This window comes from Schistosoma haematobium, chromosome 2 (genome assembly GCF_000699445.3).
Source record: "Schistosoma haematobium chromosome 2, whole genome shotgun sequence".
NCBI lineage: Eukaryota > Metazoa > Platyhelminthes > Trematoda > Strigeidida > Schistosomatidae > Schistosoma > Schistosoma haematobium.
In genome coordinates this window covers 29,011,073-29,017,103 of record NC_067197.1, presented here as the reverse complement: position 1 = coordinate 29,017,103, position 6,031 = coordinate 29,011,073, and the positions used below count along the sequence as shown (strand labels likewise).

At 38.0% G+C, this 6,031-nt stretch overlaps 1 protein-coding gene across 1 annotated transcript in view; it reads left to right on the top strand.

Moving 5' to 3' along the window:
- Positions 1–253: 253 nt before the first annotated feature.
- Positions 254–6,031, top strand: part of NFKBIL1 (Nuclear factor of kappa light polypeptide protein enhancer in B-cells inhibitor-like 1) — an 80,026-nt gene continuing 74,248 nt past the window's right edge. Inside the window, exon 1 of the mRNA XM_012936568.3 lies at positions 254–317. The gene's annotated coding sequence lies outside the window, so the exon portion shown is untranslated. The remainder of the gene's footprint in view (positions 318–6,031) is intronic.

Here is a 6,031-nt window from a genome sequence, read left to right as displayed (position 1 = left end):
TTTATTACTCCTGATCAACGACGTGTGAACATGTGGACTAATAGCTCACCAAGGTATTGTGAGATATTGCGATGTCAATACTTTTTGAACAACCGGAAATATATTTTTATTTTATCTAGGACTTTCACGGTGAGACTAAGCCTTCAAAGTAAAGTGAATTATGGGAATTATTAAAATGCCACTAAATTATTATTTTTATCACTGATTACTGAAAACTGTTTTTAATAGACGGTAATTGAGGAGTGAAAATTTATTTACAGGAGGGTTTTCCAAAAATGCCGCAACAGGATTTTTGAGTTGTGCTAGTAGTCTTAGAAGTGAGATTTAGACTTTCCTTTCTTTTATAATAACTTGTTGTAACAATACTGGTTTTTTGATATGTTGGGTTTATTTGCATGAATTTTGTTAACTTGGGATTCCCCTCACAACATACATACTACTGAGCTTACTTTCAATATTATGGACAAAAATTTGTCTGAACCCAGAGTCAAGTAAAGAACTCAGAAAACCACCAAACAAGACTTAATGGTAGATATTCGTTCGACTGAATTACTGTGAATTGTATGCAGAACTGCATGCTATATACGATCTTAATTGTACCGTTGATATGCGCATAATAATCCTCAAAATGTGCATTGAATACCATAATGCAATAGCTTCTTCCTATCCGGAGTGCAAAGCCACTTATGTCTCGTGAGTTACTTAAAGAAATACTCGGAACGGCTACGAAGTTCCGGAAAATGACTTCCGGTTATTCACTGTCAAATATCACCACATTTCGCCTAACACGCCTGTTTTAAAGACATATTGAATTATTGTTGCTAGAAACTATAAATCGCTGAAGCTGGTCTGTTAGTGTGTTGGTAGTGCAAATAAGTGTGTCGTATACTGCTTCAGTCAGTGACTTATATAAACTTCAGGAAAAATAACGAATTGCAAAGTAGTCGTGTGTTTACAGGTTAAAGTTATTGAACTGTTTCAGTGTTTATATATGCTTTTACTGGAAGTTCCAGTATGTACTTCTCAGCACTTAGTATCGTTCTCAAGTTCGATGTTCGTATCAATGCATTTGTCACTTTCACTTACAAAATGTACATTCTGCATTATGCGAATCATGCAGCGGTGTTTTGGAGGTCGTATTATTACATTTCGTTCTTTTGTTTGTTTTGAATCTTGCTTTACCGTTTTCTGTTTGATCAACTGGGTATTTAGAGGGTCTGCAGTTAATTTTTCGTTACCATATATAAATTCGTGTATTGGGTTCTGAGCCACATTCCCTAGTGTGAGAGATAAGGAAACTAAATGGTTATCCAAGTCGAATCACATAGTGTTTAAACCTGATGCTTAGTTACCAAGAGTTAAACGCCCTAGCCACTGCGCCACTGATTTCAAAGCTGATTACGTATACCTAGTTACAAAGTTACATTAAACAAGTTATTAGTAGTTGTTCAGATTCAAACATTTGTATAGTATACAACCACCAGTTCATACCGATCGAAATTAATCGAAGAACAAAAGCACAGACTAATATAAATTGCTTAACTAATGCACCACGCTTTCCTGCAGTGGTTCAAATGTCGGGATCCCGCTGCGCTATATTATCGGGCATCTGACTAGTATCACTAGACTTCTCAAAGTATGACTATAAGCAGAACACATAAGCCCAGACTTGGCAAGCGTCAGATTATTGTGTACTCACAAATCTTCTAACAAATAAAATAAAGTTGTCTTTACATAAGGTAATAATTGTAATGGAAATTTTTTGTATTAACTTCTTATGCATAATGAATGAACTTGTAAGAGCAAAGTAGAAGATAAGAGTGCTTATTACAGATTATATATATATATATATATATATATATATATATATATCAGCGTTAGAAATATATGAAATCCAACAAAAGAGGCTTGTAATGAATAAAATCGTACACTTAAGGTATTTGTAGATCTGCTTTTATATTGTTTACAGTTGATGCATCTGCAATTCAAAGACATACAGGAACAACATTTTGTAGATTAGATCGGTTCTTATAAATACTAATGTAAGATAAATCGTACTCTACGTGGTTATCAGTCACGTTGCGAAATGTGTCGCGTGAGGGACAAGATATCTTGTTTGGTCAATTTTATGTATTATGCATGTTCATTCTCTCTTATGAAGCTGAGCCGATAAGTTCATCCGGGGACAATTGTCTACAAGTAAGGAAATAGCTCCCAACATGGTTCCGTGAAAGATAACAGTTATAAGACCTACTAAACATCGTTAAAATAATACTTCTATAATAATGATCTAGCTCATTATCTGAATACAGGTAGGTATATGTACCAGACTGAGCCCTGTTTGCTGCACAGACTGGATATTATGCAGCTGCCCAACCTAAACTGAGCATCCCAACAAATAAGGAGTTACCCTAAATATTTAATTGATGTCACTCATTGTTATCATCGTTGATGGAAGTTCGCCACAACCCCTTACACTACTCACCGAGGTGGAATAAAGTGTTTGTATTTTCTCCAACGTTCATCACTCATCAGACTTCTTGACTGGCGACTCACGAAAAACATTTTCATTTTAGGGAGAAAGATTAGTATATGATTCTATTCCAGTTCCTTTTTCTAGTACTATTGATGCCATCTCGACAAATCCAAGCCCATGTCGCCTACTAACTAAATCCTTGAGGACCTGCAGTGTGAATCTTACTCATGATATTTCTTGTATAAGCACGTTTGAATCCTATCTATGTTCCGGAGTGTAATACTAGGATTTTCACTTTATGGGATTTGGATGCTGAAAATTCGAACATCCAGTCGTCTAGTGTTTTCAGTACGCCAAGAATGATATTTTGTCAACTGAAATCGTAATTTATGGTTGTAGAGCAGGAAGGACTAGTGGGAACTATGGTCATCTTTTCAACAGAGAACAGAATAGAGTAATAGCTTAGGTTTAATATAATTTTCAACAGTAAGTTACTCCATGTGAATATAAGCAGATTTCCTCTACTTTTGATGCTATACAGGTGGTATATATATATCTCTATTCATCAAGCAAAATCCCTGAAAAAGTTTCTTTCGTGAGTGTAACACCATGACCGCTGAAGAGTTGTTTTACCTTTTCAGCAGTTACCATTTCATATATTCCACCATTCATCCACCCCGTTAAGCTCCACTGTTATTTTTAAGAACTAAGTCAGCTGCAACGTAGGACCAGGCACATATGTGCATCGATCCAAGTTGACATACCTCATTAGTACAACAAGATGAACACCAAATTCATAGAACTAGTTACTTCAATAGCAGTAATATATAAAAGAAAGATTGTGTATAAGCATATAGTACAGGAAGAAAGAATTAGTTTGTAGAAATAAATGTATAAAGCAATTTTAATCTCACGGTTAAAGTGCAGACAAAGAGTGAATACGAAAACGCCATTGTGATCGATTATGTGCCATGTCACCCACAGTCTCCAACCATTGGTTACGATAGTCACATGGACCTCAACCAAATAGTCTGCATCTACCGACATGGACCAGAACAGAAGTTAGTGACTTCAACGACTGATGTCACGTTTTGGTTTGGCCGCCATAATGTTCTTCCAACCATCTCCAACACTGGTCAGCATTGCGCGTCGTGGTAATCGGTGTTCAGGCGTATGTAACACGTGGCCCAACTATTTCAGTCGATGAAGATTTACAACTTCATCAACTGATTTACCATCATTCCATAATACCTTGTGTCTAACCTCACTATTACTTACCCGGTGATCCCAGTAGATGCGAGCAATATTTCTAAGGCATCTGTGGTCAAATACTTGTAGCTTACGAGTACCTTCTACTGTTAATGGTCACGTTTCGCAGCCGTAAAGTAGAACAGTACGAACTGCCGCACAGCATGCTGGTTCGTTAATTGATAGACGGATATCTCATTTTCACCACAGGTGATATAGGTTAGCGAAAGCCAAACGAGCTTAGATTTCGTCAGACACCAACCCATTAGGGTTGACCAGACTTTGAAGATAAGTGAAGTTGTCGACTCATTCGACTACTTCACTCCCTATCTTTACTTCGTGTTGACGCAGGCCAATCCTGAATCAACAATCTGCATTTAGAGGGGGATAAATGACTCCCAAACATTCTGGCATTGTCGCTCAGTGCTATCAAAAGACTGCATTTTATCAGCGTTATCACCCAACAGGAGTATGTCATCTGCGTATTATAAGTCGAAAAGTGGGCCTCATGGTAGGAGATCAATGCCCGAAATTTCAGTGGACAAGAACTTTATGTTTAGTAGTAGATCTATGTTGAAACTGAACGAAAATGGAGATAGTGGACAGGCTCGCCAGACACCACATAAGGTAACAATTAAACTCGTGTTATTATTGACGAAACAGTTGACTACTGGTTTGTTCGAACCATCGTAATTAGCTTCCACTTAAATCCCTAGGTTAAACTTTGAAACGATTCTGTAACAGTGACTTGGCCCCCAAAGCCCTGGTATGGCCGAGAGTGGGGTGGCCCCGCCCTCCCTCTCGAAATGCTCTCACACGGCCACGCGTATACAGCCTCTGCCAGGGAAGTCCAACTCACTGACTTCTCGTGGCGGGAGTGTTGTTTACGAAATTGATAGGTCGAAAAGCGAATGTCCGGCGCTTTAACCGGATTCCAAACCAGTGGTGCACATGGGATCCAGTATCCTGCGGATGGCGTATGAACCAATCGTTGGTCCTCAGCTACCATGGGACGGCATCTCACGGTGCTCCACTGCCTTATGGGTCAGACCTTAAGGTCAAGGGCTCGAGGTGTGGCCCCCTAAGAAGACTACCTGCTTCGGTCTGGGCACCCGGGCAGTATCACAGCCCTCACACAAATCAAATGATTTATGTGGCGCATATCTATTTGGTACCTCCTTGTACCAATGTTTATGTGTTTAAATAAATAAACTAATTTCGTACACTTTGATCTCAATAGATATATCATTCTAAAGTGAGCTTATTAAAGGTTTATCGATTTTTACCAAGTTTAATGGCATAGATAAGTATACTGTCTGCTCTCGCCAACACCATACCAGGTTAATCGTTTTGTGCTTTTTTCGAGGCTCCCTCACATATAATACATTCCTTGGTTTAACATTTGTAACCGGTGCATACTATCGTTGAATTGATTGGCTGATAAGTTTTGTGGTATCTCTCCTTGCAAATTAACAATATATTGCCAATCATTTAATTTTAAGCAACTGAGTAATAACAGTCAAGTTTTGTTTTAATTAATAAATAATTATTTCTGTTGCAACTTTGATATTCATTTATGGATAGATGAATCGTTTAGTGTCAATCTTTAGTGAAATGAACGCGTTTGTAGAATCGAAGACGTCCAATAGGCCAACATCATTAAACTATTGGAATAAACACTTCTAAATGGGGCATTAGTCGCCGGCCGTTTTTGTTTCTTATTATTCAACCATAAACTGTAGGCAGTCATATACAACGTAGAATTTAAAACATGTACATCGGTCCAATTTTCCATACCACATTAGCACAACGAGATGAAATCTTTAAGAAAAATCCCAGAGTAGTAGAATTAGTAACAGTATCTGCAATAATCGAGACGATTAAGTATAAGAAGGAAAGTGTGCGAGATTTCGCGATTCAGAATCTAGTGGAAAACAAAGAGTGGATACATCTCCGTCATTACGATCGATTGTGATCCATGTCAACCTACGTTTCTAACTACTGGCGACGATAATCGTGCGGACTCCAGGTAGCTACACGGCTCAGTTCGATTGTCACTAATTTCATGAACTGATGTCATGGTTTGGTTACCTCGAGCTTTCTTTCAATCTACTCCTACACCAATAAACATCCCCCATCGAGATAGTGAGTAGTTGAGCATACGCAATACATCCTAACCACCTCAGTGGATAAAGATTTCATATTTCATCAACTTATTTTAATCAACAATGGTCAAAATTGAGTATGCTAATCAATCGAAGTATGTCAAGATAGCAAAACGTATTAGCACTAAGGCCAATTATTATC